Here is a 26904-nt window from a genome sequence, read left to right on the forward strand (position 1 = left end):
CTAAAATCTGTAGAGCAGAGGACTGCCCAGAGTTGAGAAGAAAATCACAACTAATCACTCCAAAACTAATCTCCAAAGAAACAACCATCCCATTAAAAGATGGCCAAAGACTTAAAGAGATTCTTCTCTGAAGAAGACATAAGAATGACCTATAGACACATGAAGAAATGCTCGACATCTCTGGCCATAAAAGAAATGCAAATCAAAACAACTAAGATTCCACCTCACTCCAGTTAGAATGGCCAGGATCAAGAAATCTAATAACAACAGATGCTGGAGGGGATGTGGCCAGGAGGGATCACTACTACACTGTTGGTGAGGGTGCAAACTTGTTCAACCACTATGGAAAGCAGTATGACAGCTCCTCAAAAGACTGACCATAGAACTCCTTTATGACCCAGCAATTCCACTACTTGGCATTTACCCAGTTGTCCAGAAACAAGGACATACTAAAGCCACTAGCAGAATAATGTTCATTGCAGCACTATTTGCCATAGCAAAGATATGGAACCAACCCAGATGCCCCTCAGTTGATGAATGGATCAATAAGATGTGGTATTTGTACACAATGGAATTCTATGCTGCTGTCAGAAAGAATGACATCCCCTCATTTGTAAGGAAATGGAAAGACTTAGAAAAAATCATATTAAGTGAATTGAGCCAGACTCAAAGGAACGTAGGCTCAATGGTTTCTCTCATTTGTCATAATCAGTAGAAACCTTGGACTCTCCTAGCAGAGATTTACAATAGAACAAAACCTAGATACATAAGCCATATAGTATGATGCTAAATGAAAGGACCTCCAGGATATAGAGACAAAAGCCATATAACAAGTGATTGTTGTCTTTAATGTACTATGTTATCTCTCATCTCTTTTGCTGTCCCTTGGTTATCTCATATTGTTACAGTATTTTACCTGGTTATCTGATATATTGTACATATGTGTATCTGGTTATTTGAAATTGGATAGGGAAGGGGGAAAAACAAGATGAGGAGCTGGGGTGGGGGGAGGGAAATGGGGACCAAGACATGAGAAAGTGTATCAATGTTTGTCAAGTAATGCACCTTCTATCTGGTGAGTATAATGTAACCCTTCTATTGATTACAATAAAAATATATGGAAAAAAAGCCCTCATTGGATGGCTTAGTAATAGATTCATCATAGCATAGATGAAGGGAATCAGTAGCCTGGAATTTGGCTAATTAAACTATATGGAACTAAAGCACATGGAAAAAGAATGGCAAAGTTATTATATAAGATACAAAGGAGAAGCACTCAAATGCATGTAAAACTGGAGTTCCAAAATGAGAGGAGACAGAGAACATAAGAGGTAATGCCTATGTATTTTCTAACAGCATATATCATATAGATCTTATATATGGATATAAAACTTTATAATATGTAATTATATGCCATATATTGTAATATATGTTATATACTATTATTTATATAATATACCATATGTAATATATAACATACAATTATATATTATAACATATAATATGCCATATAACATTATATAATATTTATCCCACACATATGGGATATATCACTATATAGTCATATATTATGTAATTACATTATAGTTGTAAATTAATTATATTATATAATTATTTTATAGTTAGTTAGTATATTATAATTTTATAAGTTACAGATCTATATAAAATCTACAATATCAATCTAAAATATCTATCTTCTTGGTATATCTTGTAAAAATAAATGCATGGGAATAAATATTGAATCCATAAAAATAAATAAAAATTATTCACATCAGATTTCGCAAAAGAAATGAAGATAGTCACATGAAATACATGTGACTAACAATTAATATATATTTGATTAACCAATAAACAGTTAAGAAAAAATTAAAGTTATATTAAACACATGGCTAAGTAGGAAAATTAAAAAATAATAGGTATCATCCCAACTGCATCAATAATTAGCCTAAATGTAAACAGACTAAATATGAAATTATTATATTCCTATTAGCTGTAAATAGAACATATAATATAAAAATATAAGTGGACTGAATTTGGTTTTAATGGACAGGTTAGGAGTTCGAATTCAGACAGCTCGGAAAGCTTACTGAAGACTGCAGCTGGTAAGTGCCAGAGCTAGGGTTAGGACTCACACCATCTCCTCCAATATGCTTCCTGGTCTTAGCTTTTTTTGTGATTAACCCATTGACCTAAAGTCAAAGACTATTTAAGGTTTTTTGGAGACTTAATTCTATTCAACAGAGTAAAGGCTTCAACATGGTGGTTAAGCTCACAGACTTTCTGAGTTCTAAACTCCACCCTAGCACTTTAATATTTTTTTCCAATCCTGAAGCTTAAATACAGTCTGGGTACTGTCACTTAGCTCTTTTTTTTTTTTTTTTGCCAGTCCTGGGCTTGAGCTCAGGGCCTGAGCGCTGTTCTTGGACTTTCTCAAGGCTAGAGCTCTACCACTTGAGCCTCAGCACCATTTCTGGCTTTTTTGTATATATGTGGTACCAAGGAATCGAACCCGGGTCTTTGTGCATGCTAGGCAAGCACTTTGACCACTAGGCCAAACTCCCGGCCCTGTCACTTAGCTCTTTTGCTCAAGGATAGTACTCTACCACTTGAGCTACAGCATCACTTCTGACTTTCTCTGAATAGTTGATTGGAGATAATAGTCTCACAACTTTGCTTCTTAGGCTGGCTTTGAACCATGATCCACAGATCTCAGCCACCTGAGTAGCTAGGGTTATAAGCATAAGCCACTAGTGCCTGGCTTCTGTCACTTTTCACTCAATTTCCTATACAATTTCTTTATTAAATGTGGTTCTGAATTCTTCATTAAAATAATTTATTTCCAGACAAGAAAGAAGTTTACAAAGATAAGTTATTTCTATCCCTCTTAAGAAGTAAAGACGGTATTATACATGGGTTCACATTAGCAAAGTGTCAATTTAAGAAAACAAACTGGAACAAGTTCAGTACAAAGAGGAGGCAAATAAGAAAATAAATTGTCTAATACTTATGTTGTTAAAAGAATCATTTGAGGGGAATGAGAATCTTAAGAAGGGAGGAATTGTAGAAGGGTATTATAAACACTATTTACAAACTCAATGTATTTTAGAAGGATAAGTTTTTATTATTTTTTAGTTTATAGATGTATAATACAATGACATTTATCGATTCAGTAATAGCAGGTTGGTGTAAACTTGTGGGTGAAAATCTTAACTCATGACACCTGAGTGCTCTGCTCAGGAATAAGTTTTCATATACCTTAAATTATCACTATATTCCAACTCAGAAGCATCAAAAACTGTCTTTCAAGCTAGCGGTCTGAGTCTTGAGCTTTCAATACAGCAGTCGTATAAAGCAGTCGTTGGAATGATGACTCTTGACCTTTTCTTGCCACTTTATACTAAGATCCTCTAAGCCTGAATAATTAATAAGCTTTAAAAATTTCCTTTCATTTCATCCTTAGCTTTCAAATAATATGTATTGGAGGTGCAGAATATTTCTTTTTATTTTCAAGGAAACTTTTAGAATGTGATGGCCAAATTATTTGAAAAATGCATCCCTGGTGATGTCATTTTCAAGGGAAAACATAGTTGGGGTATGAAGTATTCCCATCAGGAACATTCAGATCATACATCTGTACTCTTAACCCCAAGAGGTTATCAAATGATAGTTGATTGTAAAAAAGATGACTTCTAATGGGGTGTTGGCAGGCAGGCTGGCCAACAGTCAGAGGTCACTGCAAAAAAATTTATAGAGGAAATGAAAGCTTCATTTATGCTTTCACTATCAGACAGCAAAGAAACACTAATGTTCAGGATTAAGATACCTTCTGCATGAGAAAAATGCAGAAATCAATACTCTTGGGCAGGATCTTAGATGGTGTCAAATGCCTACTTACAGTTACACAGTATGGGCTGTCAAAAGGATGTCAATAATATAACAGAAAATTTCCTTCATAAACAAGCCAGATTATGCCAAGAAGTTTGCAGAAATATGTATCATTTGTCCAAATAGAACATGAAGACGGCTTTTCAAATGTGTAGATATTAACTACTTAGTACTATTCATTCATGATTCCTAGATGCTTGCCCATATCAGACTCAGTTGCAATATATATTATTTATTTGCTTCAAGACAAACATATATTGTGGCAAAATCTTTTATCTGCTCTCATTCACTGAGAAAAATATGTCTAGTCATGAAGGCTACTGGAAGTGAACATTTGAAAAGTTAAAGGAGATATCTGGTTTCTGCTGGTTCCTTAGGGACAGAACCTGGTATGTTTAGAGCATAGTCTTAAAGGAAGGAAGATAGATCCAAGTCAGATAACTTCCCTTGTGCCTTATCAAAATGTCTCTAAACTCAATTTTCCTGTTTTGTAAAATAGGACAAGTCCATGGGGGCCATTGTGAGGGTTAAATGAGTTCAGGAGAGTAAAACATTTGTCTCCTGACATTCAAATATTATTCTAAAAGAGTGCTTAGTGTTCTATGGAATAAATGACAGAGGTTGGGGTCGCCTTTTATTTCATTCATTTCGCACAGTGCAACCTGATTTTTCTGAGAGTGTTGAAGAGTTTTCTCAGGGACAAGTGTCAATGTTTTCATACTTAATAGGAGAGCCAGAAGAACCCAGACACCAGACTTCTCAGCTATAAAGTGGGAGAAAGGGTTGTGAAAGCCAAGAACTACCCAATTCTATGAGTGTAGCTTACAAAACAGTTGATGTTGATTCTTTGGTTCATTGCTATGGGGAATGACTACTTGGGGTCAACTGGACTGTGGTCTGGCAGCAGGAATGGAGTTCTGTGATAAGTCAGGCATAATCACATCAGATGACAAGGTTCATGTCCTCCTGCCAGACACCTGACTTCTTTCATTACGTAGATAAAAGAGCTAGTATTGACGACTTAAAAAACTCATTTCTAGGTACCAGAATAAAACACAGACAGCAAATAGCAAGCGTGGAGCTAATTGGCAGCCCACGAATCTTTGATTTGGTCAGTGCTAAAGGGAAATATAAATTGTAAATTTCATGTAGCAACATCTTGTTATACTCACCCATTGGGAAAATTTGTGAGAGATGCTCTTTCTGTATACGACTTCATGAGTTGATGATAACAAAATGTCGGCTAACCTGAGAATGTTAGAATGATGAGAAAATAAAATGTTGACCTTTTCAAAGCCATTAGTGTAATTATTATTTCCTAGCTATCAATTCTGAATGCTAATTTTATTTTGAATTGAGCATTTTTACAAAGAAAAATGATAACTTGAATGTGTGCTATTATTATTATTATTATTATTATTATTGCCAGTCCTGGGACTTGAACTCAGGGCCTGAGTGCTGTCCTTGAGCTTTCTCAAGGCTAGAGCTCTACCCCTTGAGGAACAACACCACTTCCAGCTTTTTCTGTGTATACAGTACCAAGGAATGGAATCCAGGGTTTCATTCATGCTAGGCAAGCACTCTACCACTAGGCCACACTCCCAGCCCCAAGTGTGTGTTAACATAACACTCACAAAACACTAAATAATTCTTTATTTCAAATGTACAAAATTAGTCATATTTAACCACAATGATCCAAAAGTTACAACAATTATGCAATAAACCCAGATAAACTTATATCCTAGAATACTTTTTAACAGCAACTCATGATGATTCTCCTACAGTTATGAGTATGTATATGTTATTTTTCTCTCTATATGGATATATATGGATAGCTAGAAGGGAGTATGCAAAATGACCTGGTTATGATAAGTACTGGTATTATACCAATTTCACTACCTTGCTAATATATTGTTTTTACAATGAGAATGTAAAATGAATTGTTTAGTTTTCTACCTCAGTAAACAGAACTTGTTGATGTCTCTTTGGGATGATTTGGGATCATGTAGGAACTACAGAGTTGGCATCCTGAGTCTCCCAATCATATAACAAGTAAAAGAGAAAGGAAAAAACTGGATTAGTCAGCCTTCTGCAACTGTAAAACAAGCTATGAGACAATCAGCTTCAGCAGAGGCTTCAGTCTTAGCACCATTCCATTCTCCTCTGTGTGTCTTCTTTCCCTCCCTTTCTCTTACATGAACACTTCCAGTTGGATTTATGATCATTTTAACCAGAAAGATCAAGGTCTTTCATTTACTCACTTCTGCAAGGATTCCATTTCCCTACATCCTACAGTTCTAGGGAGAATTACCATTTTAGGGCTCATAATCTAACCTCTGTGCGAGGTAATTTTAGACTAAATCATGGTTATATCACTTGTTCAATGTTACAAAGTCCCAAGTGACATAAACATAACAGCATTGTCTTACAAAGTCCTGACTGTCACAAATGTAACAGAATTTATGTTACTGGACTGACTTCCTTTCCTAAGCTGGTTGCTTGAGAACTTATAGACAGTCTAAGGGCCACATAAAGCCACTATGGAAGTCATGGTAGAAACATTTATTCACTTCATTCCTGGATTCATTTTGTGATTCTGGTTTTGTATTCTTTTCCTTCTTTTTCTTTTTTTCTTCTTCTGGCACTTGCATGTTATCACTTGAGCCAGGCTCTCAGCCCTTTTTGTGTTAATAATGTTTTAGATAGGATATCTCAGCCAAATGACCTTTGCACCTATATCTCCCATGTAGCTGGGGTTACAGATGTGCATCTTACAGATGTTTTCATTTCATGTCATCTTGGTTGGATTTTTGAGGGTCATCTCCACACTTTATTGGAAAAGACACAATAAAATGTAATACATGCCTAGTTCAGGCCAATTTGTATATTGAAATCTTCAGAATGTAATTGTATTTCAAGATAAATCCTTTAAGGAAACTATTAAGTTGGAATGACATAATAGGGTGGCCCTAATGTTCCGATTAAAAAAAAAAAAGGACATCAGACAGTCGAGCAGTCATGTGAGGACATGGAGAAGGTGCCCAGGAGAGAGACTTCAAAAGAAACCACACTTGCCAGCAATTTGACCTTGGATTCCCATCCTGAACCGCCCTGTCTCTGGTATCTGTTGTGGCAACTTAATGCAATATCTAAAGAGCCACAGCTCTTCTTCCAGCTTTTTTGGAGATAAAAGTCTCACAAAAGCTGGGCACCAGTGGCTCATGTTTGTAATCGTAGCTACTCAGGAACCTGAGATCTGAGGATTACAGTTCAGAGCCAGAAGGGGCAGGAAAGTCTGTGAGACTCATATTTCTAACTAACCACCAGAAAACTGGCAGTGGAGCTGTGGCTTAAGTGATACAGCACTAGCCTTGAGTTGAAGAGCTCAAGGACAGTGCCTAGGCCCTAAAAATCAAGCCCACAACCAACCCCTACCCCCCCAAAAAATTCTCACAGACTTTCTTGCCCTGGAATAGTTAGGAGGATGAAAGTCATGAGCTGCCTAGCAGTACAGGGTGACACAGTTTTTTATTTACTATTTTAAGTGCTTTTTCCTCCCATAGATCCACATTTCCATCTGGCATTATTCTTTTCTGACTGTGAACTATAAACAAATTTTCCTTCTATCTGAAAGGTTTTCCTTTATGTGTTTCTTTCTTATTTTCCTTTTGAAATCTTTTGATTTCATTTTGAACTGCTGCTGGTGCAATGTGATAGATATGGAACTGGTTTCAGTTTTCTGCATGGATATCCAGTTTTCTCAGCACCATTTGTTAAAAAGGCTATCTTCTTTCATCTCATGTTTTTGGCACCCTTATCAAATATTAGATGGCTATAAGTCTATGGCTTTATTTCTGGCCATTATATTCTTTTTCACTGGTCCTCAGTCCAGCAAACCCACTCCAGGGCATTTACATAAATGATCACAAACGAAGCAACCAGTTTACACTGAAGCAACCAGCTCACATTTTAGCATTGTTTGCCATAGCCAAGATATCGTATCAATCCAGATGGCCTAGATAGATCAAGAAAATGTTGTCTGTCTGTCTATCTATCTGTCTATCATCTATCTATCTATACACATGCATACACACACACACACACACACACACACACACACACACACACACACACACACGCACACAATGGAATTCTATTCCATCAGAAAGAATGGCATTGCCCAGACCCAAAGAGACATAGGCTTCAGCATGGTTTCCCTCATTTGTAATAACGAGAATGTCTATAAATTTACAAGTTAATCCAATGGATAATAAAAGACAAATAATAACATGTGGACAGGGTTAATTAAACAGAACTCTTCATTTACCTAATGAAAACAAAGGATGATATTTTTTAGGAGATTATCACAATGGCTAAATAGCTATGTGCATATATGATCATATTAAATGATGCTTATTGGAATGAATTCCAAGAAATGGAAACAAGAAATTTTTATTGTGCTGTTTGCAATAAGGGTGAGATTAACACTGTTCAAACAGAAATATACCCAGTATCTGACATATAACTATAACCCCATCTTTATAATAAAATTTAATTTTTTAAAGATCTAATGTGATATATATATATATATATATATACACTGTGGAATTTTACTTATCCTCTAGAAAGAATGATATTGAACCATTTATAAAGAATGCAATGGCATGGAGAAAATTATATTAAGTAAAGTATGTCAGGCCAAAGAGACAGAGGTTGGTAGTTTTTGTGATTTGTGGAAGGTAAAGTTAGCCTGTAAACCTGTAAGCAAACAGGTTGGGTGGTATGAAAGTGTTTGTATTGACTGAAATATGGTAGATTCAAAGGAAAATTTAAATCATGTAATTACTTATAAAGTCTAACAAAATAAGTACCACCAGGAAATGGGTGCTTGCAAGGGGAGAGGAATATATGAATAAAGAAGAGGGAGAAGGGGAAAATACAGTCAAAAATACAATATATACTACAAAATTAAGACAAATAAGAGAGGGATGTGTTGAGAGAGATAAGTTAGAATGTTGCAAGGCGGTCACGTTGATCAAGATGCATTGTATTCCTAAAGTGTTTTGTTAAATGACAATCCCTTGTGCAATTACTTAAAGACAATCTTTTTTTTTTTAAGATTTAGTTTAGGATGATGTATTTGCTTTAAAGCCTGACTCTTCAAGGGCTTTGATGGAAATCCTGTGTTGTTTGCTCATTAATTCTAACTTTCTAGGACTTGCATTCCAAGCTCTGCTTTCCCAGCACTGGTCTGTGATAGTCAGCTCATCACTATAAGCTATGCATCCACCGAGTTTCTCTTTGGAAACTCATCCAGCACACTCATAGTTTTAGGATGAACCAAAGATGTGACAAGAATTTTTTCTTCAGATGGGTGTTGCTTCCTCAATGTGCGGGCAATTCAGAATCCAGTGCTTGATACTTTGGTGCAGAAGAATCAATGCATCCTTTCTTGCCTTAATCCTGTTCAAACTGGGGTACCATTAGTGAGAAAGTCAAGGAAACCATGACTCAATTAATTTGCCTCCAGTCTTTCTAGGCCATATATTTTCTAGTAACTGCTGTTCTGATGTCCTCTCAAAGTGGACGCCTAGAGACTTTCTTTTATCAGACAACAGTTTATACCTGTCATTGGCAAGAAAGTTACTTTAATACAAGGTACTCAGCCATTTCCTAGCACTTTAATTCCTCTAATTACCTGTCCATTATTTAAAATACATTTAGTAAGGGGCCCCATTCTAACACTACAATTGTGGTTCCTGGTTTATTTTCTAGCACGTGTCTCCACAAACATTACATAACTTCCTCTGAGTCATTTCAAACCATTAAAAAAATCTCACAATGAAGTGTAAACACAAACCCGTTTTGAAGCATTGCAGAGCCTGTCAGGTCTGGTTGTGTTTTATGTGTCAGGGGAAACAAGAATAGTTATTCCATTGATTGGACCACAGTCCCCATCGTTTTCTTCAGCATATTATCTGGATCATGGATTCCTCCATGCATAAAACACATGCCCACAGTTTACTCTACACTTATAGGACTCAGTAAATCCCACCACACCTGACAGGTCAGGTTACCTCTTCTCCCCAGAAACTCTCATTTTCCACAGAGAAATTTTTTAGGCTGGAATGTTAATTCACCATCTGAAGGTTAGTTGCCCCGAAACCTGAGCCCATGCCATGTTATAGAGAACAAAAACAAAAAAAAACAAAACAAAACAAAACAAAAATGATCCACTAGGGAGTCAGATTGCTGTCAGCTGGACTGAGCTCACACGCCTACTCCTTCCCACCACCATCTTGGATTTTAGAACTCTGCTGATGCACATAAGTTGTGAAATTTTCTGTCTTCATTCCAGGAGCGATTACATTTACACTTAGAAATATAGTTCCTTCCTTACAACAGATATTTTATAGTTGAGAGAGTTGAGCTCAGAGACTTAGCCATTTTCCCAAGCTCAGTGTGATCACACCCACATATGCTATTTCACTTGCTGTGAAGGGGCAGTGGTGTTTTTGAACTCTCATGGTTGGTGTTTCCTTATGTACTGGATTCTGCTGTCCTTAAAATCACACTAATACTGTAGCCATTTGTAATCCACAGGATGCAAATGGCCTGTGCTAAAGCCCGAATGCCACTTTGAATTTTATACTTTCTTTTCAGGGTTTGTGTGGTTATTCTGGCAGATTTTAGATAAGTCTGAGTGTTTCTTTGAGCATTAATGTCAGGAGCTGAGATGGCATGAAGTTACTTGCTTTGGAGAGATTAGAATTAGAATACTCAGTGTGGTTTATTCTATCTATGTATATATATACGTATATATGTGATTAGAATCAGAATACTCAGTGTGTCTTATTATATGTATATTACATGATATAACATATATTACATTATATGCATATTATATATATTCTATATGCATATATATATGTATATATAGAGAGAGAGGAAGAGAGAGAGTTTCTACTTTGTGGTATCTATTACCTTAATTCAGAGGATAAAATAAGGTTTCTGCTGCCCTTGTGAATTCCAAGGTATAATACAAAATCAGTATATGCAAATAAATATAAACCCATGATAGAAACTCTGCAGAAGAAGGCTCTTTAGCTGGGAAATCACATAGGAGGAAGTAGCCATTTCTGCCATTAGCCCCAATTGGAGAGTTTGGGAAAGGTGCCTGAGAAAAAATGTTTTATAAATGGGGAAGAAACACTGTGCTCAGGTATAAAGTTGGAAAACATGGTACTCAAAACAAAGTAAGAAGGTCAATGGAAATACATAGAGATGGAAAATAAGAGGATGAGATTGGACAAGAAAGCAGGAGACAGACTGTGGTAGAATTTAAATTTATCTAGAAGGAAGATCATTATAATCCTTAATGGATAGCGTGATTTTATTATAATCCCTTGGATAAACTCCATTTGATTCTGACTTCTCATGTGAGTACATGTACACACGCATGTGCACACACACACACTCACATACACACACACACACTATATATATATGTACAGAGAGAGAGAGAGAGACAGAGAGAGAGAGACAGAGAGACAGAGAGACAGAGAGAGAGGCTATCAAGTTCTTCCAGACCTCTCCTCTCCAAGATGAAGGCACAGTGTAATGAGAGAATTTTGTATTCTGTTTGCTTTTGTAGATTCAAGAATCAGACTTATTTCAAAAGTGCTTCATAATTTTGCTTGTTACCCATGCAAGATAGATTTGCCAAAGATCTTTGAGAGACAAAAATAGACATATAACTAAGATCCGCTTCCTTTCCTTTTCCTTTTTACTTTTCTGCTTCCATCTTTGAAAAAGAAAAAATAAAAAAAGAAAACAAAGAGAAATTCTTTTTAGCTTGTGTGATTAGGCTTAGATCTGATAATTTGTTACACAATGTCATTTAGTGTAGGCATGATTTAACTCCATGCTTTCTTTTTAACTGCTATTTTTTTGTTTATTTGTTTGCTCCTACTGTTTATGAAGAAGCCATCTGCCTTTTGACAACTAAAAGGCTGACTTGGCCTTTTTGACTTGCTACCTTCCCAGATGTGTGGCTTCAGATTAGACTGAGGTCCAGAATAAATGTTGTTATAGGCTCTGTCTTCAAGTCTCATCCTTTTTTTCCAGAAGCTAATAAATTCTGAAAGCGTTGCCATAGCTGCTATTGAAGTCAGCCTGGCGTGAGTGTCTTCTCTCCTACAGCTGAAATCCTAGGAAGGGGGAAATAAAAGAAGATAGAAAGGGCAACTTCTGACTCATCCTGGCCCTTTCTTTCTGACTATCTAATATTTCTTTCCTTCCTTTTTCTTTCTTTTTTCCTTCTCCCTCCTTCCCACCTTTCCTTCCTTTTTCCCTCCTGCCTCTCCTTTCATCTTTCCTCCTTTTCTTTTTCCTTGCTCCAGTCTCTTTTAGTTCTTCCTTTGAATGACCCTTTCTTAATTCTTAAAAGATGGTTCATTTGTTTAAAATTGACATTGTATAAACATTGTAATTAGCTCTTTGGCTTAAAAAAATAGAGCAAAAGAATCCCAATTGCTAAGCTTCCCACTTAGCCCAGTGCATTTAGAAGCCAGTTCATGTGGTGAATGATGCTGTGTGGATTTGTAGAGGTTATAACACTACTTTAGTTAATTTTATAAGATCTCTCTAGTCTTCTAACTAAACTCTGATTCTATTGCATCCACATTTCAATGTGAGCTTTGTCTAGGTAGCACTAGATTACACTTGGAATGAGGGATTATCCTCAAGTTTTTAAATTTAGTGCAGTTTCTATATTTTATTTATTTATTTATTTTTTATTGTAATTAGTAAAAGGGTTACATGATATTTGCCAGATAGAAGGTGCATTAATTCACATACATTGATACCCTTTCACATGTCTTGGTACCCGTTTCCCTCCCCCCCCCAGTTTCTATATTTTAATTTAATTTTTTTTCTATATTTTTCAAAATTTCCAAGAGGAACTTTTACCACTTTCAGAATTAAATTTCCTTTCTGGTGATGAAATAGCATTATTGGTAACATTCTTATAGTATAATTTTAGAAAATATAATCTTTCCTTGACATTTTATTTGTTAGCATATTTAAATATGATATTCAAAATATTTTCAAACAACAATATGGGGTAGAAGTAAAGAAGTAGAAAAAATGCCATTAATTTAGTACATTAACCATTTTTATGCCTTCATGTTCTTCTCTAGTCTCTGGTCTCTTAGCATATATATTTTTAAATGGAGTCACTTAGACTTTAGCATCCTCTATGGGGATATCCTTTACTTTCAATTTTCATTTCTTAAAGACTTCAGAAAATAAAGAAATACAAAAGTGCATGAGAATCTACTTCCTTCTCCAAATTCTACTTCTCAGAGAAAAGCACATTGGACACTGTTATAATTATTCCTGATGTTTTATCATACGTATAGACAATTTTCTGATTTTTTCTTTTTTGGTGACATTGGCGTTCAAAGGCAGGGCTGTGTGTTTGCTCAGTTGGTGCTCTATCAATCAGTTGAGCTTTACTTCCAACTTCGCCTTTTGCTAATTATTTTAGAAAGGGAGTCTTGAAGAGTTTTGTGCCAGGGCTAGCTTCCAACTGTGAGCCTAAGGATCTCATCTCCACAGTATAGGTATATGTGACTCTTACATGGCTGTTCTGAGATTTTCAAATTCATTATTTAAAATTCATTGAACTCAGGACCTGGTGGGGGCTGTCCTTGAGCCTCTTTGTGCTCAAGACTCGTACTGTACCACTGGAGCCAGATCCCTGCTTCTGTCTTTTTTGAGCTTTTTTTGGAGATAAGAGTCTCACAGGGACTCGTTCATTCAATAAAATGTTATGCAGTGGCTTCATATGGTTCTAGGGCATAGTGAGGCATATAGAACAAGACAGAGTAGAGTGGTCCTTGTTTTCTCAGAATTTGTCGTTTTGAAGGATTAGTGTGAGGAAGAGAATACAGTAAAGAAGGGTTCTTCTAGTATTATGCTTTAGGAATGCATAGGTACTCTCTATGACAACATGAGCAGAGATACTTCATAACTTTATTAGCTACAAGTCTCATACTCATCCCCAAAAGAATAGAAAACCTGAATGTATACTGCCTGCCTCCCAGAAAAGAGCCATTCCCATTCACCAATAAATAGGCTAATTTATTGTCCTTGTTTCTCAGGTTAAAAAAGAAAAGAACAAGAGGTTTATCTTGTGTGATTATTGTTCTCAATTTACTATGTTATCTCTCTTCTCTTTTTTTGCCCTTATGATTAATTTCATGTTGTTACTGTATCTGACTTGGTTACCTAGTATATTGTATATATGTTTATTTGTTTATTTGAAATAGGAAAGGGAAGGGGGGAAAACAAGTTGATTGGGAGGGGGTAAAGAGGGTGGGGTACAAAAATGCACCTACTACCTGGCGAATGTAACTGTAACCCCTCTATACATTACCCTGACAATAAAATTGAAAAAAAGAAAAGAAACAAGTTTATGCAAATGAAGGACCTTCATTAAGTTCTCACAATTAGCAAGAGCTAAGATCCCAGTTTAAGTTCCCTGGTCCCTAAAGCTTTAAATTAGTGCCTGTAGACCTTAGGTTTTCCTCCTAGACACATAAGGCCATATAGGATGAGGCTAAATAAAAGGACCTCCAGGATATAGAAACAAGAGCTATATAATGTGCGATTGTTGTTCTTAATGTACTATGTTATTTCTCATCACTTTTGTTGTCCTTTGGTTGTTCTCATATTGTTGCAGTATCTTACCTTGTTATTTGGTATATTGTATGTACGTTTATTTGTTTATTTGAAATAGGAAAGGGAAGGGGGAAAAAGATGAGGGGAGGGGTGGGAGGAGGGAAATGGGAACAAAAATATGAGAAGGGGTATCAATGTGTGTGAAGTAATGGTAAGTGGTATTTTCATTATAACAGCAAGGCAGAGCTGCTATTCATTTTGTGATCTGTTGAAGCTAAGCCTAACAAGTTTGAATGATAACTTCTTTTTTGCAAGTCCTGGCCTTGAGTTCAGGGCCTGAGCACTGTCCTTGGACTTTCTCAAGGTTAGAGCTCTACCACTTGAGCCTCAGCACCACTTCCGGCTTCTTTTTTTCTATGTGGTACCAAGGAATTGAACCCGGGTCTTCATGCATACTAGGCAAGCACTCTACCACTAGGCCAAACTCCCGGCCCTTGAATGATATCTTTTAAGACTAGCTCCATCATCTATTATCAATATGCCCATTAAAATATTTTTTTAATTCGGATTTTACACTTTCCTAAGGTGGTTTGCTTACGCCAATACATTCAGTGCAATTATTGGTCTGAGTATTGACTAACTGGAAATGGCTTATCTTACTCTTCTTAAAGCTGTGTAACTTTTTGTCTTGTCTGGACTTTGTCTTTTGCTTTGATCTGAAGGGAATTTTCATTAATTTGAAATGAGTCATTGGGTAGCAGTAAAACTTTCTGTTACGGTTTTGATCTTAAATGTTACCTAGAAGCTCAAAAGTCAGAAGACTCGGGTCCCAGCTGATTGCATTATTGGAGGAGATGTAAGTTTCAGGAGGTAAAGGGGAGTGGGGCTCACAGGTCACAGAGGGTGGAGGCTTGGTCTTGAGTATTATCTTGAGATGCTGGCTCCTTCCTCTCTCTTTCTTTGTTTCCTGGCTGCCATGAGATGGGCAGCTTTACTCTACCACACCTGGCATCCCACTATGAGAAACAGCAGAGCCAGCTAACCAGGGACTCTGAGATCCTTGACTGAAAGGAATCTTAGTTTCTTTTAAGTTATTTATCTCAGGCAGTTTGTTGTAGTTGTGGAACTGACCAAGACACTTCTATGTAAAGTGAACTTAAGTCTGCGAGGCTACAGGACTTTCTATGATTCCTAGTAAATTAGCTGTATTAGCCATTGGAAATGAGGTCTTTGGGTACATCTGGTTTTTGGTTTTTTTGTTTTTTGTCAGTTGTGGGGCTTCAACTCAAGGCCTTGGTGCTGTCCCTGAGTTCTTCTGCTCAAGGAGAGCACTCTACTACTTTGAGCCACCGTGCCACTTTCAGTTTTCTAGTAAGAGTCTCCTAGGGACTTTCCTGCCTGGACAGGCTTTGAACCACGGTCCTTAGGTTTCAGCCTTCTGAGTAGCTAGGATTATAGATGTGAGCCAGCAATGCCTCGCATATATTTCCAGTTTTAAAGTGTTTACATAGTTGAAATTATTTTTTGTTTCATTGGGATTGTGGATTTTGGGTTAACCTTTGGAGCTTTTATATTTTTCTATAGTTAAAAGGAATATAAAATCCAATGATTTCCTACTAATAGACAGCATACAGATGTCAAAGTACAAGGAGGAGAAAAGATTACATTTGGGAAAAATCGAGTTTGATTTTAGAGAAAAAGTTTTGCGCTGTGAAATAAAGATGAGTGTTGCTTATAGCCCAAAGGAGGAAGAATTATAAAGGATTTTCCCCACCTTGCATATTTTTTGTTCATGTTGTTTTGTCATTCTTCTCTATGACCATTTCTGACCTTCCTCACACACTGCTCTTAAGACATCAAACTCAGTGATTTAATTAAATATTTCACTTTTCCCTGAATGATGTTAGTGTTATGTAAAGACAGCCTTAATTAAAGTTTGCATGTGGTAAGTGAGAAAGAGAAGGGCATTTAAACTCACTGATTCAGGCTCTGTAAGGGAACAAAAAAATAAAAAATTAAAAAAAAAAGAAAAACCCCAAGAGTCTCAGAATGACACTGGGGAGAGAGGGAGGTGCAAAAAGCCATTTGGTCTGAGCTCTATTAATTCAGGCCAGGGAAGAGGTAATGCTGAGGCCCAAGGGGGTGAGTTAAGGACAGACTTTCTGCCTTAACTCTCAATGTGCTTGGGTTTTATTAGTTTCAGCCAGGCGGCTGCTGCCATTATTTTAGTATCTATTTTGTGAGTGATTATGTTGTGTGCAAGGGCAGGAGGTCGGTGGGTCGAGTCTTTCTGCTGCAGACCATCTCTGCATGAGCCTTTCGCCTTCACATCCTGCTGAAACTTGCCACCTGTAAAAGCAGACAACCTAATGGGAAAAAGAACAGCACTTAAAATGCTATTTTTTCCCCTACCACTCTCTAGTGTAAAGAATGTTGTAAAAATATTTCAAACTGGGGTTTTTTTTGTTGTTTGTTTTGGTTGTGTTAACTCTTTCTTTGACCACCGTCACCAATTTTCCACAGAATTTACTTTCAGTAACTAGAGACATTTTGGAGAAAGGGAATATTTTGTCTGCAAACAGAGGGAAGCAGTCAGAGAAGCCCGTGGGAGACTTGAGAATGCTCTGATCACTGAAACTCATCTGGCCTATCACATAGGATAAGCACAATCTTGGACAGTGAATGAACCAGCCTATTTTGTAGGGACTTTTACATTTGTGTGGGAGTGAAACATGGATGAGCTCCAAGCATAATGTTTTTGGTAGCCTACACCCAAAAGAAGAAAGGATGTGGTCTAGATCTAATCCTAAGCGCTTGCTCAATTGCCTGGATGACCTTGGCTCATCACTGTACCTCAGTTTAACTTAACTGTTGCCTAGTGGCCTCACTGCTCAAGATGGATAGCTCAAGGTGTAAGGTATTAGACAGGGATGATGGGTCCATGATAGAGGAGAGGATTTGGTGCCTATCCAGTCACATGTTGCCACGTGCTATACAGTCACATGCTGCAAGCCTTGGTTTTGCCCAGCAACGTCTTCTCTGTTGCCAGCAAGAGCTTGTACCTGGTATAGAATAGCAATGTAGATATGCAGTTTGGTAAAAAGAGATATTAGTCTTATTTGCTTCTAAGCCCAATTGGACTCACAGTGCTCTGAAATCTCTAGTCTTCTGACTAAACCCTCTGGAAAACTTTCTGGACATTTATTTTCTGTTGAGCATTTTCTCTGCTCTGAGCTCTGTGTTATATGTACTGCCCTTGTCCAACACCAAATCACCATGCTCACAGATCTTTTACTCAACTGAGAGATCATGCCTGCCTGATAAATGTGGAAATAGCACCCAGATGTAAGTGCTGTTGAGGAAAGTTTAGGAAGCTGAGGGGAGGACAAACCCTGTCAATTCTAATGAGGTGACAATGAGCAGGGACTTGGATTAAGTGGAAAACTTAATCCAAACATCTGGATGCAAACATCTGGAGAAGAGCATTCCCCACAGAAGGAAGAATAAGCACAAAGGCCCTCAGGTGGGAGGTTCTGGAATGTTCATGGACTGCAGGGGTTCCCTTTGTGGAAGGAATGGAGATCAGGTTAGACAGGCAGCCAGAGACCAAACTTACGTCAGAACCATGGGACAAGTTAAGCACTTTGGATTTTGTTTTGGCTCTGCCGAGGGGAACCAATGTACATTTTTAAGTAGAGAAGTGTTAGGATCTGACACTGGTGAAAAGGGTAAGGAATGGGAGCTATGGAACCGGATGAATCTATTTCAATGGAACAGGTGTGTGGTAACAAAGACTTAAGCTACTAATATCAGAAGTGCTGGAAATTGGCTTGATTTGAAGTGCGTTACAAATATAGATTTAGGACAGGGACAGAAGGAGAAGAAGAGTGATATGTGAGCAGGTAGTTGCCATTACAGAGAAAGAACATTGCAGAAATAGCACAAGGATGTACAACTAACTTGAAGATTCCAGACACTAATAGCAGCATTTCAAAATAGTGTTTCAGGGTCTGTCTGAAAATTGTTTCCAGGGCTTATCTGAAAAGCTGAGTACTTGCTCTTCAAGGGAAAGCTAATTCAGAAAGGACAAATAGCCAAGGGTGGCCTTATAGGAGCCAGAGGAGAATTTTTCTGCTTATAGGGAAGAAGTAAGATTCAGGCTGTGACTCTTGAGATAAAATACAATGTCACTGTAGCCCATATTGGTCATTGGCTCTTAGAGGTTCTGGGTCCTTAGTGTCTGAAGTTTTTGAATATTTTTTTTTCTGGTAGCAGCAATCTGATCAAGTTGAGTGAGGCTAATGTGAAAGTCTGGAGGCTTTCCTCTCTCCCTACCAACTGCCTTCCCTTCCTTCACTACTGACCCCTCTCTAGAAAAGGAGGAGCTCACTAAAACAAGGTAAAGGAGAGGTTAAAAAGACCCAGCATGGATGACACCTAGGAATTTACTAGTCCATGTAAGTAGGGAACCCCGCAATAAAACATGCGGCAGCGAGGAGGAGAATAATAGTGAAGACAGGTCTACATGAAACAAAATGAGGTTAGGATGTTAAAAGGTGTCACTTTCTTTCTTTCTCTTCTTTTTATTCCTCCATTCTTCCCTTCATTCTCTTCTTTTCTCCTCTGATCCTTGTAGTTAAGAATTTGTGTCTTCAGCAAATATTTAATGGCCGCTTACTGTGTGCCAGCCATTGTGCAAGGACTTGAAGACAGCTACCGGAAAGAAAACCCCAAACAAAAAACACAAAATATAAAAAACAAAAACATGGATTTGAAGTTAAAAATGTTGTGGGATGGGGAGAATTCTCCAAATTCCCTCCTGCAGCAGTGGAACACAGCAAAGGGTTAGGAGCTGGGGGGTCACAGATGTTACCAGACCACACACATATTTGTAATCTGTTTGCAATATTTTCTAGGCTTCCACTGGTCTCTCCTGTGTTTCTGTTCAGCTAGGGGCAGGGCTTCCTTCCTATAAGTTTCTTTCAGTCTTACCATTCTGACACTTCAGTTTCACAGTGGCTGTTGAGGGTCAGATTAAAGGACATGACTACTGACAATGCCTTCCAAGAAAATCTGTAGTCTGCATTGGTGGGAGCAAGTGCTCTTACTAACATTCCAGTTAGTAACATGGGATCTGAATCTAGGTCCTGGCATCTAACAGATATGTAACTTTGGAGAATTTGCTTAGATTTTCTCAGCCTCAATATCATCATCTGTAAAATAGAAAAAAGTAATTATACTCTAATCACGGCATCATTGTCCATATTAGAAAAGGGTAGATGAATGTTTGGAAACACAATTAACACTCAGTAAATGACTAATTAGTTATCAGATGCCTAATCATTTATGTTGCTGTGTCTTCTACATCTAATTTATTTAATATCTGTGCTGGGTAAGTTTCTATGTGTCCAAATCATGTATATGTTGCCTCTCAGAACAAGCAATCAGGGAAAGAAGACCCAAGATGAAGTTAGAAAATCACTATATGAGTAGAATTAGCAGCCAATTTTAAATCAACCCCAAGTGCAGGAATGTGAGAAGGAACAATAATTTGAGGGGGAACACTGGTCATTGTTACCCTCATTAAAGGTACCCCTTTAATGAAAGATATTTGGGAACCTGCACACTGTTGTGCGCAGAATTAATTTAGTTTGGACAACCACGTAATTATCAGAATAAGTAGATTTGAGGTCTGTACAAAGAAGGCAAATGAGGGAACAAATAGTGGTTAGTCCAAAGTGTGAAGCAAACTGGTAATACAAAGGAGAAAAACATGAAGTGGGAAAAGCTAAAAACTGAATAAACCCTGTTGTCTAGGTATGGTGGCTTACAAATACCTCGTTGGTATCGGAGAGGCTGACATTGGGAGGATTATGTTTCAAGGCCAATCCAGGCAAAAAGTCCATGAGACTTTCTGTGTCCGGTAGCTGGACACAGTTTCATGTGCTTGTCATTCCAGGAACCTGAAATGGAGGGGGTCTTTATTCCATCCCAGCTGTATAGCAAGTTCAAGAGACTATGCCATCTCAGTGGAAGAAGCTGGATGGGAGGGTGTACAACTGTCATTACAGCTATGAAAGGAAGGGAAAATAGGAAGATCATGATCCAGACATAGGCTGAGTCCAAATTAGCCAATGCAAAATAGGGCTGGAGACATGGGGTCAATGGTAGAATAAGAATGTGGCTTTTGGTTCAAACCGAAGTACCATGAAGAGAAAGGAAGAAAGAAGAAGGAGGGGAGAGAAAAAGAGGATGAGGAGGAAGAGGAGGAGGAGGCAGAGGAGGAGGAGGAAGAAAAAAGAAGGCAAAAATGAAGAAGAAGAAGAAGAAGAAGAAGAAGAAGAAGAAGAAGAAGAAGAAGAAGAAGAAGAAGAAAAGAAGGAGGAGGAGAAGGAGAAGGAGAAGGAGAAGGAAAAGAAGAAGAAGAAGAAGAAGAAGAAGAAGAAGAAGAAGAAGAAGAAGAAGAAGAAGAAGAAGAAAAAGAAAGAAAGAAAGAAAGAAAGAAAGAAAGAAAGAAAGAAAGAAAGAAGAGGATTGAGCTTATATCTACAAATTAAAAAAATTATTATAGGGCTTGAACTCTGGCCCTGGACTCTGTCCCTGATCTCTTCAGCTCAAGGGTATGGACCTACTCCTTAAGTCACAGTGCCACTTCCAGTTTTCTAGTGGTTAATTGGAGATAAGAGTCTCACAGTCTGTAGTGTCTGGGCTGGCTTTGAACCATGATCCTCAGATCTCAGCTTCCTGAATAGCTAGGATTACAGGCATGAGCCATCATGCCCAGCTTTACATATATATATATATATATATATACACACATATATATATATATTTGCCAGTCTTGAACTCAGGGCCTGAGTACTGTCCTTGGGCTTTTTCTTCAAGGCTAGTGTCCTGCTACTTGAGCCACAGCACCACTTGTGGCTTTTCTATGTATATGGTACCGAGGTCTTTGTGCATACTAAGCAAGCACTCTACCACTAGGCCAAACTCCCGACCAACATATTTTTTAAAATATATTTTTTATTGTAATTAATAGAAGGGTTATACTAGATTCACCAGCTAGAAGGTGCATTACTTAACAAACATTGCTACCCCTGCTCATGTTTTTGTCTCTATTTCCCTCCACCAACTCCCTCCCCTCATCTTTTTCTCCCTTCCCTATCCTATTTCAAATACACAAATAAACATATATATAATATATCATATAGCAAGGTAAGATAGTATAACAATATGAGATAACCAAGGGACAACAAAAGATATGAGAAATAACATAGTACATTAAGAACAACAATCATACATTATGTGGCTCATGTTTCTTCTTATAAGAGAAGAAATTGGAACATTTAAAGAGAAGTCATGGTAAAAAACAAAATAGCAACCAAAAAAGTCTTTTATAACAGAAATATTTTCAAAAAGAAAGAAAATAGGGGCCGGGAATTTGGCTTAGTGGTTAAAGTGCTTGCCTAGCTTGCATGAAGACCTGAGTTCGATTCCTCGGTACCACATACATAGAAAAAAGCCGGAAGTGGTGCTGAGGCTTAAGTGGTAGAGCTCTAGCCTTGAGAAAGTCCCAGGACAGTGCTCAGGCCCTGAGCTCAAGCCCAGGACTGGCAAAAAAAAAGAAAGAAAATATTAGAATTTTTATGCTGAAGGATATTTCTTTGACGAAGATAATAAAAATGTGCTGGTTAATGAAAACACATGATACATTGTTACCAAATATCAACTTATCAAAAGAGAATTATTAGACATTGAGCAAGTATGTGAATCTCCAGAACTCAAGCAATGAAAGAATGCTCATGTTGAAAGTACCCAGTCAGTTGTTCATTTAAGAATTTATTTTTTGGCTTTTTTTTTCCATGAAAGGGCAGAGTCAATTCTTAGCTTTATTTTACCTTCTCAAATTGTACTGGAACTGCATATTTATAAAACTAGTTTAATATCTCATTTTGATCCTCTTTTTAAGACATTTATATACTTTTACCATCAACATCAGAAAACACCACTCATTTAATTTACTCGAACACTTAACTCAATAAAATACAATACTGACTTCAATGGAACACTAATTTTTAAGTTTCATTGCTGGAGGTGGGAGTACAAAGGATTGGTAATTACTTTTATATAGTTTTAGATTTAACAGCATTTCACGTTCTGTGAGGAACCCCTCCCCCACCTTGATTTTTGCAGAGCCCTTGGAAAGAATTTAAATCTGATACCAAATCAAAGTATTAAATTTCCACGTCCCCAAATTCACCTTTAAATTTCGTTCATGCCTCTCTGCTGCATTATGACTGTCATCCAAGAGTTCATCCCCACAGCTCTGTATTCCCAGAATCAAGAAAATTCCTCTGTACATGGAACTGATCTTTGGGCCAATCAATAAAAATTTCCTGGATATTAGTTTGAAATGGAAAGGGCCACCCTTTCTTTGGAGTACAAGAGAAACATTCTCTTTTTAAAGAAATGGAAACCAAACCAAGGAAATAATAGGGTAGCCTGCCCCACACTTGTATTATAGACATAAAGACAAATGCTAGAAATTGGGTGTGATGACTGGTTGAGGAACAAATAATCCATGAAATTTGTCAAAGAATTGGTAGGAATTGTTTTCAAATGCAGTTTGGACTTCATATAGGCTTAGTTGTGGTGATAAGTACTTTCTGAGTGCATGAAGCATTTCTTTTGAGGCAACTGAGTGTTGGTTAAGCAGTACACATAAATCATTCATCAACTATTTTTTGGCTTCCCAACATACATTGAAAAGACATTAGGTTAAATCTGTAGAGCTGATATTAATGAGATCAGACCTCCTCTGTACTCTGAAAGGTATTTACATGTTGCTTCTAAATAATACACTCCTTCATAGTTGCTTATGGACTAATGTCACAGTTGCAACTGTACCTGATTTTTCTTTTTTGTGGGTCATGGGGCTTGAATTCTGGGCTTGGGCGTTGTCCCTGAGCTCTTCAGCTCAAGGCTACTGCCCTACCCCTTGAGCCCACAACCCCACTTCCTGTTTTCTAGTGATAGTGTCATGTTCCTTAGTGGTTTCTTAGTGCCCAGGCTGTCTTTGAACCATGATCCTCAGATCTCAGCCTCCTGAGTAGCAAGGATTACAGGCGTGAGCCACCTTGCCTGGCTACTATACCTGATTTTTATAGTAACAAAATGTCTAGTCTAATAGTGGTCCTGGTGATCTCTTAAATCTGACTGCTGAATAAAAAAAGGTTCCAATGACATGTATTAATCTTTAAAAGTATGTTTTTTTGACCAGGCGTAGGTGGCTCATGCCTGTAGTCCTAGCTTATGGATGAGATATGTTGATTGTGGTTTGAAAGCCAGCCAAGGCAGGAAAGTTCCTGAGACTTTTATCTTTGATTAAGCACCAAAATAGTCAGAAGTGCTGTTGTGGCACAACTGGTAGAACATTATCCATGAGCAACAAAGCTAAAGGACAGTGCCCAGGCCTTGAGCCCCAGGACTGGTACCAAAAACAAAGAGAGCTACAAAAAATAAACCCCACCAAAAAAAAAAAAAACATTTTAAAAGAAGTACAGATGTCATGTTTTTAAAAGTACAGGCAACTACCACAGATTGGCACAAAAGAAGAGAAACCTACAGGCGGCTTTAAAATGGCACATAACCAAAGCATGTTTTCTCGTGTGTGTGTGTGTGTGTGTGTGTGTGTGTGTGTGTGTGTAAGTATTAATGATGTTTTTAGTTGACAGACCTTAGTGAATGGAATCCCACAGTCTCACTTGAAGATATGACTTAGGAGAAGGCTGGCAGTGCTCCAATTATTGGCTGCTGGTCAGTTGGGTCTCCAACCACATCCACCCTGGGACAAGTCCATCCCTTGGCTGATTAAGACCAACTGCCCACATATAAATCTTTCCTGAGGTAGGAAGTAGTTTAAATGTCTGGTTTTCAAAGGCTTGCTGTGTAAGCAAAGTAAGCAGGGAAGTTTATTGGATTAGTAAATTGAAATTAAGCAAATTAGTTCCCAGCTCTTGCTAGTAGATACCCAAGCAGTCAACAAAGCAAAGAGCAGTGTCTATAATATTTCAAGCAAGGTTTGCTGTACTTACTACAACAGAAATCTAGTGGAAGGGAGGAAATCACTTGTAAGTTTCTTGGATTCTCAAGGACACTGTGAAAGGTAAATTTTTAACTTTTTCCCCCTAAGAGCATTTCATATTAACAATTGAGAAAAATACAACTCTTAAGTAAAATTAACACGAAGAATGATAATGACAAGGCGAATGATTTTTCTATCAGATCCAGAGCCAACTTCATCAGTCCCATTTGATTTCATCCACCCACATTTTTGCTCTAAGCTAACAGGTATTCTCTACAAAAATTCTCACTCAGAGAGTTTGTAATTCCATCCATAAGGAATCCCAGCTCCCAGCAGAAGCCTGGGTTTACCAGTGGTTCAGATGGACTGATGAAGCCTCTGATTGTACCCTTTCCTTTGATTGAAAGCAGAAAGGACTCCCCCACACCCCCCCCTACACACACCACTTCTGCTTGGCCTCCCTACTTATGAACAGTGTTGATCCATTTCCTGTTCCCCTCTGTTAATTCAGACCAGGACAGGCACAGATCAGAATGAGGGACCCTGCATTTCGGCACCTCCTTGGAACAGCGTTGATGGAAATAAGTGTTTGCAGACTGCAGGTTCCTGTTCAGGCTACCAGAGGATGACTTTTTCAATTCTTAGTTAACTAAGTCCAGCCCAGAAAAAAATGGCCACTATATACTAATCCTGTTCAATATTATGGCATTTCTTTTCTACCTTCTCTTGAAGTACTGACCACCCAACTGTTATCACTGCCAATTTAAAATGAAATATGGTACACCACATCTGAGTTTCAAATGAGATGCAATTGTTTCTTTGTTCTGCTAAAACCTACACTGGTCTTGCCTGAACAAGGGTTTTAGGTTACCATAAGGAATGTGTTTCCAAGGGTGTCTGCTCTGAAATTAAAAAGAAAGGAAATGTGAAAAATCATTACATGTAGAGCTAATCATTATAAGCATTTTCCCTGGATTCATACAAGAAAAAAAATACTAGGAGCATATCAACATCAGAAAAATAAAAATTGCCAGGTGCTCGTGGCTCATACCGAAAGCCTAACTATTCCCACTCATCTTGTTTCCCATCCCCTTCCCTATTTCAAATAAACATATATACACCATACCAGGTACCAATGTCAGATACAGTAACAACGTGAGATAAACCAGAAGGGGAAAAAAGAGGAAAGAAAAAACTTCATATAGTACATTAAGAACAACAATCACACAAGATAAATAAACCTCTTGCTTCTCTATCCTGGAGTTCACTTTGCTTAGCCTCATCCTACATGGCCATGTAGCTTTAGAGCTATTGTGATCCTCGGAGGATCATAGTTGTGTACTCTTTGTTACAAATGAGGGAAACCATGGAGCCTATGTTTCTTTGGGTCTGGTTTACTTCAATTAATATGATTTTTTCCAAGTCTTTCCATTTCCTTACGAATGAGGCAGCATAGAATTCCATTGTGTACAAATATCACATCTTCTTGATTCATTCATCTACTGAGGGGCATCTGGGTTGGTTCCATATCTTAGCTGTGGTGAGTCATGCTGCAGTGAACATGGTTGTGCTGGTAAGTTTAGTGTGACCTTGTTTCTGAATATTTGGGTAAATGTCTAGGCATGGGATTGGTGGGTCACAGGGGAGCGCTATGTTTAGTCTTTTGAGAAATTGTCATACTGCTTTCCAGAGTGGTCGAACAAGTTTATACTACCACCAACAGTGTAGTAGTGATCCTGCCTGGAAACATCCTCACTAGCATCTGTTGTTATTAGATTTATTGATAATGGCCATTTCTAACAGGAGTGAGGGGGAACCTCAAAATCTCATTTTGATTTTTTTGGGGGATGGGTCATGGGGCTTGAACTTCTGGCCTGGGAGCTGTCCCTGAGCTCTTCAGCTCAAGGCTAGTGCCCTACCCCTGAGCCACAGCTCCACATCCCATTTTCTAGTGATTAATTGGAGTCTCAGGGTTTTTAGTGCCCAGGCTGGCTTTGAACCTCGAACCTTAGATCTCAGCCTCCTGCGTAGGTAGGATTTACAGGAATGAGCCACCTAGCTGGGCTTTAAAATCTCATTTCTTTTTTGGCCAGAGATGCTGAGCATTTCTTCATGTTTCTATTGGCAATTCTTATTTCCTCTTTGGATGGTGTGTGTGTGTGTGCGTGTATGTGTGAGTGTGTGTGTGTGTGTGTGTGTGTGTGTGTGTGTGCCAACTGAACTCAGGAGCAGCATGCTCTCCCTTAACG

This window comes from Megascapheus bottae, chromosome 9 (genome assembly GCF_031878675.1).
Source record: "Megascapheus bottae isolate mThoBot1 chromosome 9, mThoBot2.hap1, whole genome shotgun sequence".
NCBI classification, from domain to species: domain Eukaryota; kingdom Metazoa; phylum Chordata; class Mammalia; order Rodentia; family Geomyidae; genus Megascapheus; species Megascapheus bottae.